General features: G+C 31.7%; 1 pseudogene; it reads left to right on the top strand.

The window, feature by feature from the left end:
* The first annotated feature begins 13804 nt into the window (after positions 1-13804).
* The window catches only part of LOC115878437, a 7706-nt pseudogene continuing 7517 nt past the window's right edge, over positions 13805-13993 (top strand).

Genomic DNA, 13993 nt, shown 5'->3' with positions numbered 1-13993 from the left:
CTGTCCGAAAACTCTTGTCCTGTTGTTTTTCCAGGGTAAGAGTAGAAAACTATTCACCATTCACCATTTATCATAAAAACGCAACATAAAATATAACTACTCATTATAAATTATTATTACTTATTAGTAAGTGTGCGTATTTAGCTCATATTAGGTATATGTATTGTATTTTTGATGGCTTAAGTCATACCTTAGCAACAGAAGGCAACTTGTGAGGATTGATGTCTATGTCTTCTTGTAAGCCTCTAGAATGTGGTGTCCCTCAGGGATCAGAGTACTTGGCCCTATTTTGTTTATCAACGACATTGCAAATCTAGACACTAGCGGTAAAATCTGCCTATTTGCGGACAATACTAGTTCACTTGGAGTGGCCCAGATGTTACGGCAATGGCACATGATACTCATATCCAGTGACTTTACGTATCATTAAGTCTCTTGGTGCGATTCTAATTTCCTATGCCTCAACCTATCAAAAAACTAAAGTTTTATTTCATAAAAAGTACTCCATATACAACCTTTTGTACTTAATAACACCACTCATTGATGTCGTGCACTCTGTGAAATTCGTAGGTGGGACTGGTTGTAGACAACTCGTTAAATGGGACTTTCACATCGAAGTTTCCATTAAAAACAGCAAAACCTGGGTGCTGCCTGTTTCGCGCTAAGACTGGGTTTCTAAGGAACTTAACTTCTCAACCCCTAGAATAGCCTATTATGCCCCTTTTGAGTCACATCTTCGTGATGCCCTTCCATTCCGGAGGATTTGCTGCGCAAACTAAAATTTGATTGTGTTTTCAGACTTCAAAGAGAGCAGTTCGATATTTATTGGGACTGACCAGTAGAACTCCTAGCCAGAATTTCTTAAAAATTTGAAAATATTGACTCTTTCTTTCTTTATTCATTTTTGAATCCGTCTGCTTAATCCGTAAGCACATATCTGCTATTCCCTAAAGGCCATCTCATAACTATCCACTTAGGAATGCAGAGCAATGATCTCTATCTGCCAACCCCGAGCTCAGAACTAGTTAAAGCCTCAATACAGTACAATGCCAAAAAATGTACAATCATCTGCCTTTGAATATCAAGTCGTTTTCATTCTTTCCCGCATTTCGCAAAGTTCTAAAATCATACCTACTAGAGAGAGCCCTATATGCGGTAAACGACTCTTTTGTTGATGTTTGACTATGAACAATTTTGAATTTTAAAATCTTTGATCATCCCACACAGGTCAAAGGTCGGGCATTTACATTTTATAACCAACAATTGTACTCCATTTACCGCGTACCTAAAATTGTCCATGGCCCTTTTGTAATTTTAAAGACTTAATTTTTTGAATTGCATTTTTGTACTGTGTATTTTGTTGTTTGTATTTTCAGGATTTTGCTTGTTTGTGAGTGCTTTGTCGATGAAGTTGTTCTTTGGCTTTTGTACAATAAAAGGCTCTTTGTCTTTGTTTGTTTGTTTGTTTATTATAGTTCATATCAAATGAACCTTTAGTCACGGGATTAAGCTTAAATCACGTGATTAAGCTTGCTTTTTTTTAGAAAACTTTTCTAATGATAACGCATAATATGCACGTCCCTGGTAAATCGGTCAACACTTTTTTAGCATTACAATATAGCACTTTAGCACTAATAGTCACTTTTACCCTCCCAATTTCATTCATTTAAGTAAGCACTTGGAAGAAAATTATAATACATCAAAAAAAAATGAAGAGAATTGGAACCCATGTGTTGATATGAAAAATAAATCTTATTTTTACCTGTGGAATGTCCCGACGAGAGATGGCTCATGTTTTTGAAACACCCTGTATATGTTAAAACCTAATTCCGAGCCTAATTCCATTCATTCAATGCAATTAATTAAAAACTCAACCTAAAAAGGCAGGTATAGAAACATGTTTTCTTAACTAACACAATTTTATGTGATAGAGAAATAAACGCGGTTAAATACAATTTAATTTTCATTTGCATAGACGTGCGTCAAGCGAAATGTTGCACACAGGTGCTCGAGAGAGAGAGAGAGAAAATAATGCCTTAACTAGAAGGTACTTAAGGCAAACGAGAGTTTGCTGCTACTTTCCAGTTAGTCCTTAATACGATTAAAACCGGCGTTACAAGTACACACGCATCAAGAAATCGATATCGTATTTATCTAACTTGTGCAGAGTTCCTTAATCTGTGTTCAAAATCTGGTTTAGTGAGGCTTGCAAGCAGTAGCGTCTCTTGAGATGAGAGCTGTTGACACATTCATGGTTAAACAGAGTTGTATCTTCACTGATGCATTTTTTAGCGAGCAGACGGTAGAAGTCTTTAAATAAATATCTATACTAATCCTTTAGTGACTGACATACTGATTAATCACGATCCTGCTCAAACCACTCAACGTAAGAAGCTCAATTTTGGCATACAGGTTGATTCTAGGGTGTAGAGGTTCGATAAGAAGGGATTTTTCGAAATTCCAGTTCCAAGAGGAAAAAAACTTAAAAAACGGTCAACTTTCCGAAAAAACGCTTAAATACGTATATTTCATTTTGTTTTTTACATATTTTAAGATTTTTTAAAAATGTATACAGGGTGTTTCGAAAAATCTGGTCATTGATTAATCACGATCCTGCGGTATTTTTACAAATTTGCCTAACGGACAAATAAATGCAGAACTAATTCAATTTCTTTAAAAAGATCTATTTTAAAATAATTTCCGGCTCCGCCACTGAGTGAGACAGACAAATTGACGGATTACACATTGAAAGTATATTTTATGTTATTAATTCAATTAGGTAAACGCTTTCACCTGCTAAGTATAGGTTTCCGTTTGCAATGGTTATGTTTAATGTTTCATTTTGCTACTAGTTGCCTAGTTTAACTATTATATAAAACGAAGAAATGAAGGATATATTTACAAAGTAATCATAGATTTTAGAAAGTATAATTTTTTCTTAAATTTTTTGTTTTTCTAGTTTTTTTAATTCTCTTTATTCAAATTTAAACAGAACCAAAATATAAAATGATATAAATCTGATTTCACGTAATGTATTCCGTTATTAGTGAAGATAGAAGGGTGCGGTTTGCACCCTTGTTGTACCTGTCTAAATAAAATTTTCATAGCCCTCTTCGTTTCTGAGCTACAGGGTCTTTTTGAAAATTTTGCAATTTGGGACACCTGTTTTAATTACCTGTATATCTGTTACTGTTAAAGGTATCGAAAAGGTGAAAACTGTTTATTGTAGAACTTTTTATGTAGAATACAGTGACGTAGTCTGTTTATACGAAAAGAGCATTTTTAAAGATATGAAATAAAGTTATGTTTTCTTAAATGGAACATCATTTATAAATTGTATGATCTTGCTAGCCATAGGCTTCTCAAAAATACATATCATTCTGTATTTATTTTCACTATTTACTGCAATATTTAAAAGTTTTATTAAAATGTCATATTTATTAGTTATATGTTTGAATATGTTTGAATATAAAAACACAGATTAAGTATCCTATAAGTATACAGATAAAAATCTTGTTCCTAATTCGTTGTACGAATATTGTTTTTTATGACGATGTGCAAACAAGTCAAATTTCCTGTGCGCAAAAATAAACTCGCGTAAAATAACAATAAACAGCGTAGTAGAGAGATATCGCTAAACCGAATAGCGTGCATGGACGTTAATAAGGCCAGGTGTTATTTCCTTTACGTGAGGTGGTATTAACTCTCTTCATTTATAGTTATCGGATCGGAAAGAATTCTGATCGCGTCGCGTCCGCTAGTTACACTTAACCTAACTTTGAATTTAAAATTTTGAAATTGTTTTGTTTACTAGGTATTTTAAAACTAAAGGGTTAAAGTGCTTATTTCCAGTGCTTTATTGTTCAACGTCTGCCAATGGGTTTAGGGCAACAAGCAACTAATTCTCTTAGAAGGGCTAAGTCGTCATCTGCTGTAAACCTAAGACTCTTTATAGGTTCTTTAGTATTGGAAGAGGTGGAATCCATATTTTGGGCCATATTTATTTAATTAAAACTAATCCCAGCTACTTAAATATCAAATTACCTAATAAAACTAAAGCAATAATTCAAAACAATTCAAACATAACCTAAAATAAAAGATCTCGCCGGCCGGCTCCGGTTGTCAAATACCCGCACATGCCCATTTAAGCAATTTTTAAACGTTATCAAAGGTTATTTAGAAAGAGCGCTCGCTAGGTGTAATTGATCCGCAAATTACGTCAGGCGGTAACGTTATTAGCGGGTGTTGCGTTAAAAATTGACTCGCGCATATCGAAACTATGATAAGGTACGCGTAAATACTGGATGACGCTATTCGGTTTTCCGATATCTCTCTAATAACTGTGCCGGTCAGGCGCTGTGCACAATTTTAGAGGCCATAAGTGGGCGTGCTATGTGCGCAAACTAGTAACCTAACTAGTGCCCGATTCCGAAAATTGGAACCACGAAAAACAATAAAGAAAAAACAAAGATTATAATCTGTATAATCTGTGATAAAAGCAACTAAAGAATTATTAAAAGTATATACTGCTATGTGTCTCTTATTTTATTTTGGGAGCCACTAATACATTCTTTAGTTCTTCTTAAGTTTCCCTTCTTAAGTTCTTCATCTAAAATTCTTTATATATCAGGGAAATTTAACTCTCTACCGCTATTTTTAATCTTTGAAGCTATTATACCGGAACTTTTAGATATTTCTTTAGATAATTTACGTGAAATATACTATAATCATAACTTCGAAAATATTAGAATTTTGTTAAATTATTATTTCTCAAATCAATGAGTTGGAACCAATAGACCTACATGATGGCATCCCTGATTCCCGGGTTTATCCGTTCTCGATTTCTGATTTTGAGGATTTTTGAAATATGAAATATATCGTGGCAACTACCGCAATGTCGAACACTTGGAAAATTCTTTATTAAATGCTAGCTTTTAATCCTAAATAATATTTTAATATGTGTATGACTATTTTAGTAAATAGCATTTTGATTTTTTTTTGTTATTTATCACGGCCTACTATTAAAAAAATGATATTTTAAATATTGCAGTAAATAGTGAAAATAAATATAGAGTGATAATTTTTGAAAAGCTCATAGCAAGACCAATCATATGATTTATAAATATACAGGGTGTTCCATTTAAAAAAAAAACATTACATATTTTCAAAAATATTTTTTTCGTTGAAAACAGATTACGTCACTGCATTCTACGTGAAAAGCTCTACCAGAATCAGTTTTCAGACTTCTCGATATCATCCACAATAACGGGGGATAGCCATTCACTTTGGCACTAAAATGTCTGTATAAGTACCAAATTTCAAGAAAAAAGGTTTCCCAATTTTCTTAAAAATATAAAAAATATGTTATTTTTATTTACTCTTTTAAGTGCTGTAACTTCCTTCTTGGGAAGCATTTTAGGGCATATCTTCATAGGAACTTTTTGTTTTACTTTTATCTGTAAAATGACCTACCGGAGATTGTATACATTATTTGTTGACACCCTGTATAATGCAAATAAAGATACAAAAACAAAAACATCACACTTAACTGATATAACACTGAAACTGATATTTTTTATCCTGACTTCTAGCCTCTTTACAATCGATTTTATATGAAAATTTATGCAATTTGTACGAAACCCTGAATATATTGAACAAAAAAGAAATCTTGTTCTATATAAATATAATTTAGTAAAAAATATTCTAAATTACATACCAGAACGTCTGTTAAGCATGGAAAGCATGCCATGCTTTCCACAGAATAAATTTGCTATTTTATTTCTACCATCAATTAATCTTTAATTTAACTAGTGGAAAATAATGCTACTAGTTGTGAGAACAGCGCAACATTTTTGTAAAAAAACGAATTAAAAGTAAATTTATTGAAACTGCGGTTGTTTGATGCTATTGCAATTCGTTGTGCCAAATTTGTGACTTTTCCACTATTTTACAAATTAAGTACCGTCGATAATTTAGTATAATTGAGGAAATAATTATAAAAAATCAATAATTACGAAAATGAGTCTATCTATACTAATATATAAAATCCTTAAGTGACTGACATACTGATTAATCACGATCCTGCTCAAACCACTCAACGTAAGAAGCTCAATTTTGGCATACAGGTTGATTCTAGGGTGTAGAGGTTCGATAAGAAGGGATTTTTCGAAATTCCAGTTCCAAGAGGGCGAAACCACCCCTCAAATATTGCAATATTTTTTATTTAAAAAACGGCCAAGTTTCCGAAAAAACACTTAAACACGTATATTTTATTTTGTTTTTTTACATATTTTAAGATTTTTTAAAAAGGTATACAGAGTGTTTCAAAAAATCTGGTCATTGATTAATCACGATCCTGCTTAAAGCGCTTGACGTAAAAAGCTGATTTTTGGAAAACAGATTGACTATAGGGTGAAGAGGTTCGATAAGAAGGGATTTTTCGAAACTCGAATTCTAAGGGGGTGAAACTATCCCTCAAATATTAAAATATTTTTTATTTAAAAACCGGTGAGTTTTTCGGAAAAACTCTTAAGCACGTATATTTTATTTTGTTGTTTTACATATTTTAAGATTTTTTATAAATTTATACAAGGTGTTTCATAAAATATGAAAAATGAAAATTGGATAATCACGATTCTGCTTAAACTGCTTGACGTTTAAAGCTGATTTTTGGCAAACGGATTGACTGTGGGGTGTAGAGGTTCGATAAGGAAGGGTTTCTCGAATCTCAAATTCCCAGAGGGTGAAAACGCCCCTCAAATATTACAACATTTGTTATTTAAAAAACGGTTAGTCTTTTGGGAAAAGGCTTGGACAAGCATAATTTATTTGGTTTTCTTACATATTTTCAATTTTTTTAAAAAAACATACAGGGTGTTCCAAAAAGTGGGGTAATTTCTTAACCACGAGTCGAATTCCAACGAGATAAAACTACCCCTCAAATATTACCAAGTTATAAAATAATATCGCCATATTGTTTTTTCTCATGCTAACATAAATGTGAGAAAATTTTCTCCAGTTTTTATGTTAATGGAAATTCTTGCATTGCTTTATCATCACCATTACAAATGATTAATTCGACGCAAACGAAGTCGTTGGTACACACTAGTAAAGTATATAAAATATAATATATTACATGAAGAATCCTGGAGAAAATGACGTTTCTGCAGTATTAGGTATGTCCCATGTATATGAAAAATAGGTAGTAAATAAACACTGTTTTTACTGTTTGTTAGATGCAAGAAAATGGTGTTATAATCTCTTTGATCGGCGATTTTTTTGAAAATGGAAACAATTTACAGCAAGGTAAGATAATTTTTAACTATAGCCAACATTAGTTATCTCCAGTATGTGCGATTTATTGTCAATAATGCAATAAATCGGACTGATGATCTGATTATGTTATCCGACTAAAAGTCTCTTTTTGCTTCTTTTTGATTTATAAGCCAGGTCTCTTTGGGAATAATGGACGCTTTTTTTTAAACTGTATATTTATATTTTATACCTATTGATATTTTTACATTGTTAATTTTAGTATAAAAAAATTGTTTTTCTGTTTTCAGGTTTTTGTATAAGGCTCCCGTTTTCATGTTTCTGCCCCCGTTTTCTGTCCCTGATGGCTGTGAATACGTGTATTTATTTACAAATTACTGTAAGTCATGCTTATATCTTACTAATTTACGTTAAAATTGCATATAATTAAGTAATTGCTGTAGAAATCATTCAATTCTTTATTTTTTATATTTATTTAGTCACGTTTTCTCATATTTCAAATAAATATGTTTGAATAAAATTTTGTTTTGTTTCATTTATGATAAGAAAGAGTACAAAATACATTTAAATTAAAAGAGGGCCTATAGGGAATAACCGGAAACGGAAATAAACATGAAGCCATCATGTCAACCTGTCAATTGGAAAATTAGTTCTCCATAAGACAACGAAGGCTTTCGGTGGCGTATCGTGTTTCCACGATTTAACACAGAGTTCTTTCTAGTTAATTATTTTATGCTTATAACTAAAAGTATCTAGATACGCTACTGTAAGCATGGCTAAAGGTAAAAAAACGTAATGACACTTTCCGTCGAAATATCAATTACGGGTTAGAATAGTCCATCTTTTTACAAACTATGCACTGGCGAACCATCGTAGATATTTAAAAGCTACTTTAAATAGTTTTCTTTGCAATAAACACTAATAATTATTAGAAAGTTGTTCAAAAGCTACAAAAACTTTCAACTACCCCAACTCACAACCGCGAGCTGTCAAATAAGTTGAATGAAAACAAATGAAAACGTCAAATGCCAGCTTAATTCCTACAGATTTCGACAATTTCGTAGTAAAGATGAATCCGCAGCGATACCGCTAGTTGTCATTGTAATTTCCCTAATATAATTTAATTAGAAAACTATAAAAATAATTTCAAAGATATAATGGTATAATCCTGGCAAAATCTATGTATATTTTTATTATCTATGTATATTAATTAAAGTTATATACAAATATTTGTGGTGCTCGGTGGCGTAGAGGTACAGGCTCTCGTCTACCAATCTGAAGGTAGTGGGTTCGATTCCCACACCCGGCATTTCATCAACCGACTATTTTTATTAAAATAAAAATAGTTTGGGTACCTTACTCAGCCTTAAATGAGTAATTTTGGGATTTCACAATCCTGAGGTAATAATTGGCGGTTGAAGTGTAGTGTTAGCCACATTACCTTCCTGTATGTAAATTGAATGGCTCTAGTATGGCAAGCTGTAAGCTGTACCTTGCTAGTTCCAAGGCGTTAAACGCTAACATAGGGAGTTATTATTATTATATTTTTTTTTTCTATTTTTAGTTTAACGTTTCTATAGGGGTACCCAAAAACATTAATAACAATATTAACATTTGAACTCGAACCGTATTCTATCACATACCGCGTAAATCTGTCATCATCGATTTTTGGGGAACACGGTTCGTGATCGCGATAAAATGTAAATTGTTTTGTCTCCATTTATATAGATGTCTTTGGTTAAAACCAATAATTTTTATTCAAGGAGCCTTGGAAAAATAGATTTGATAGTCTAATGTTTTTCATATCTTTTCCGGGTCGGTTAAAATATGATCAACCGTATTTTTAATCATAACTCAATTTTTCCAAATAGAGTACGAATGGCTCATTAGCATATCCGGAAAAAGAATTTTTTACGAAAAATTTAGTATCACATACGTTAAGAGTCAAATTGTCGCTATATTTATTATATTTTTTTTATAAACAATTTAAAATCTATAACTTTGGATTGAAATTTAAAAATATTTCTACAAGGAAACTAAGAGAAAAAGTTGACATACGAGATGTCATTCTATTCAGAAATGTGATTTTCTATTAAATAAAAAAAAACAAGAGAACTATTTGAAAAATCAAAACTGTAGTCATTTCCTGTGAAACAAGAAGTGATCGAAAGTAATTGAAAAAAACGACAATCAATCCTCATTTATGTCCCATTTGTTTTAGTAATTTGAAAATAAAAGGTTATAGGGATGAGCCACTTTTAAAATATACCACAAAGCCAGTTGGAGTCTAAAAGTAAACCGATTAGAAAGGTATGAACTATATTACATCTCATTAAATTTTAACCCGCTGCTAGTAAATATACAAAACTTAATCACCGGCCAAAAACACGTGAGGCGAATACTGTGAACGCCTTTAATTACTCGGTATACACTTACCGAGATATTCTTACTAGGATTATCAGTTGACATGCAGTTAATGAAGTTACAAATCAAGTCGTCTCTAATAATACCTATTCTTTAATAAAGATAAAGGTAAGCTATTCAGGTATTCACTTAAAATATAAAAGACTAACTAATTATAATGAAGATAAAAGACAACTATAACTATAAAGGCTATATTTATTTAGTTAAACTTGTTCTCATTATAAAAAGTCGAAAAACTCTAGTCTCTAAAATTTCATTATATTTTTCTTATTGTTATAAGATAAAAAAAAAAAAACTTTCTTTTTATCTTATTTTAATTCTTCTTAATACAACTTTTTAAACATACAAACACTATCACTGATTTTGAATGAAATCTGACACAGAGTTGCAATGACAAGGAATGCAACAACAACCACACGAAAAACTAAACTTCTGCAAGGACTCTGAAAACCTGGGTACCCAAAGGAAAGTGATGTTAGAATAAACGCCCTGGGTGGGTATATTGACAACTGCTGACGTCCTGGACCATGGACGGCTCGTCGAAACAAACATTTGGCTGATTGAAGAACCAAAATTGAGACCTGTCTGTACCAATCAGTCAATCCTGCAATATTTTGGCCATATTGTCAGGAGAGGTACCTCAATAGAGAGACTGATGGTGGAGGGAAGGTAGAGGGAAGGCGATCACGTGGAGGGTCACCTAATGGTGCGTCCAGATCTAACGAGCCGAACGCGAGACGAAAGCAAGACAAGAGCGAGGCAAGAGCGAGACATTTTCTATCATTTTTTTTACGCAAGCTTGCCACGAGACAAACGAGTCGAATCACAGTGAAAGGAAGCCAAACATTAAATTGTAATTCAATATAACAAACGATGGCAAAATAATAACGCGTACAGTAATAAATTTTTGTAATCTTTAACATGGCATTTAGTTTGTCGTATTTTATTTATCGTCGGTTTTTTCCCTTTTTTTTTTTTTTTTTTTTTTTTTTTACTTTTTTTATCTGCAGGATATGCCGCCGAAATTTCCATAATACAATTTTTAACGTTTTTAGGAACAAAATGTTAAATAGAAAAGTTATTGGGAAGGTCAAGAAGCACATTTTAACATTACTCGTAGAGTATACAGATCAAAAAAGTATTGCGGAAAATATATGTCATTATTTACAATGAGTAGCACCTATTTCTTACTTTTATTATTTTTTTTTTTTTTTTTTTTTTTTTTTTTTTTAGATATAATATTATATATTTAAAGTTAATAGATTTTGTAATAATTCAATGTGTTTAAAGAAATGTTAGATTTCGGTACGGAAAAATGTGATCAGTGGCGCAAAATTTGTAAATTCTATCAGAAAAATTATACATACGGTAAAAATTCATTTAAAAATTTGAGTTTACTTAATTTTAAATAGTGGAAATTCATAAACCAGAGAATATCTCGCAGTCGAGCGAGCCTACCAAAAATACGTCCAGACTTAGCCGCGAGCTTTCTTTGATCAGCCGTCGAAAACCGACGGGGGACGGATAGCAACGAGGCACCGTGGGTTGTGAGCTGTCCAGAGGCGCCTGCTGGGACCTGTCCACACTTAGCGAATTTAGAATGTCTCACGCTCGTCTATGCGCTCGATTCTTTAGGTCTGGACGCACCGTAAGAGGTGGGCAGACCAAGATAAGACCCTAACCTAACCACAAAACACAAAGAAGGGGGAGGGGAATCAATACATGATGTGACCAAACTCTCACGGACTGTGAAGGACTGAAGAGAGATATTCAAGAGTGGAGTAGAAGAGATACTATTCGTAAACTATCAGTAAATATGATTTATATTATTATAAATAAAAATACTAAAAAATATAATTTTTTCATTTTTATTTCCGTTACCGTCATGGTTTCGTGAAATTTATTATAAACCAAATGTTCAATAAATCTTGCAGTAACTTATAAAGTGTAGAAATTCTTCGTATTGTAACATAAATAAGACGCTAAAATATCTTCTTAAGGCAATAAGTTTTTACTTCATAATGATTTATTGCGAGATAAAACGAGAGAATAATTAATATTAAGAAAATGCATAAACTAATTAGTTTTACTAGGAACGAATTTATGCAGGTGTATAGGTACGAGATAAAGTTTGCGTTATTATAAATAAACAAGGGTGCAATTCTAAAGCTTAATTCTCATTAAAGTGTAGGTATATAACTAAGGATAAAAATAGGAAAATATTCAAGGAGTATGATAAGTAACGAAATAAAATGTTCTATAATTCTGTAGGAGACTTGCTCTGTTATTTTTGTAGTGATTTGTCAGCACATATAAATTCAGTAATAATGTATAATGGTGTCACAAAAATTAATTTGTATTAACTGGAAAGTGTGGTGTCAGAAAATATAAAATAAATAATTGATTAACAATTATTATTAACAAAAACAAAGACTCCAAGGACTAGTAAAAAAAATTAAACAAAAAAAAAAAAAAAAAAAAAAAAAAAAATATAAGTTAAAAATTAAAAATTAACTAAAAAAAAAAAAAAAAAAAAAATATACATTAAAAATATATGTAGAAAATTTGCCCAAACAATTTTAATTGAAAAATAAAAAAAAAAAAAAAAAAAAAGTAAAAATAATTAATTAATTATTATCGATGTTCACTTACCCTAGTGCATTACATATTAATTATAAATTTTATCGATAGACAGGGCCCTAAGGATTGTTTGTGTTGGACATTTTAAATTAACTTTGATCGAAAATGGATATGTAGGAACAATTCTTTTCAAATATATTTTTACTCTTACAACCTATACGAAATAATATGGAAGCTTTATTAATATCCAGAATTATTTACCTCAAAGAAGAACAATTTAGTCTAGAGTATGTAAAAGATCAAGCAAAAAAAAATTCAGATATTATTTTTTAAATAGATCTTTTTAACGATCTTCCTAAAATAGTTTTTCTTTTGACATATTTTTTCTTAAAAGTAAAAAAAAAAAAAAAAAAAAAAATTTATAAATACATTATTATAACTATATATGGAAAGCCCATAACAAGACAAATACAATAAAAAATAATATCCATTTAAAAAAAAAAAAAAAAAAAAAAAAAAAAAAAAAAAAAAAAATATCAATAAAAATAAAAGACATCCAAAAATCTCTACAGAACATAGCGTCTCCCCTACATTTTCTGATAAGGATAACATTTGCGAGTCAAAATGAATTTTTAATCTGCCCTGTATTTCAGAAACTAAGCTAGGATAAATCTGTGTATAGCATAACAACGTAGTACAGTGATGTGAAAACCGCATCCTTGTATCTCTACTCATAAACGAGAAACCCAAATAAAACACAAACTAAATGGAAACACCTTGCGCTAAGGCTATTGCCATAATTTTTTTTTTTTTCTTGAAAGTTAGTATGACATTAAGGAAACACCCTGTATAAGGTCTAAATAGTATCTTTAATCCACTTAGAGCTACTAGAGTAATCCGACCTCGTGTCCAAAACCAAATGTCCGTAAAATTCAGTTCGGAACTTTTGCAGTTTCGCCAAATGCATTAGACTTCAAAGCAGTCGGTCGGCTGCTGCAAGCGATGATTTCAATTTACAAAGAGATGGACGGGATACCATAAACAAATACAGAAAACTTCCATCACAGACCTACTCTAAAAACTGTTATACGCTCTACAGACATTTGACATTAAAAGTATACCTATTGTAGGAAATTTATAAAACAAAATATAAGAACTATGTAATAACAAGACCTACACTATTTATAAATACATTACATAATATTGATTTATTGATATGGCATTATAAGGGGAAAAAAATCCAACGGAAATACTCCATATGGAAGCCACATTACCACTGTTTATTTCTAACTAATTACCCATTTCTAAGTTATTCAACCTTTCCGATTATGTAAGCAGCTTCTTACATAATTTGATAACTTTATAATTGGGTCCATTTTGTCTATTTTTCGCTATGCGGGTCCAAGATATCCCTGCTAACTTCCTAATATCAACTCATTCCATCTTCGGTTTCCATTCCTTCTAGGCCCCCGGATCTGTCAGTTTGCTGTAATTTCTACTATTCATCTAAGGTTCATCCTTTCTTGGCATGTCCAGGCTCATTGCCATACCTGAGGGACTGATTCTGTGGATAACTGATACCGGGACTGACGCTTCAGGTTATCCGTTCTATTCTTTAATACGGTCTCTTCTCTTGGCTATTTCTAGTACGGTTTTATTCCACGAGCCAAAAGGACCCAGGCTCTCAGAAAAATACCGTAAACTGAAACGCTACCAA

The sequence above is a fragment of the Sitophilus oryzae genome, unplaced genomic scaffold, assembly GCF_002938485.1.
Source record: "Sitophilus oryzae breed Bouriz unplaced genomic scaffold, Soryzae_2.0 scaffold_1512_pilon_pilon, whole genome shotgun sequence".
Classification (NCBI taxonomy): Eukaryota; Metazoa; Arthropoda; class Insecta; order Coleoptera; family Curculionidae; genus Sitophilus; species Sitophilus oryzae.
The sequence above is the reverse complement of the archived record's forward strand: the minus strand, read 5'-3'. Positions and strand labels throughout refer to the sequence as shown.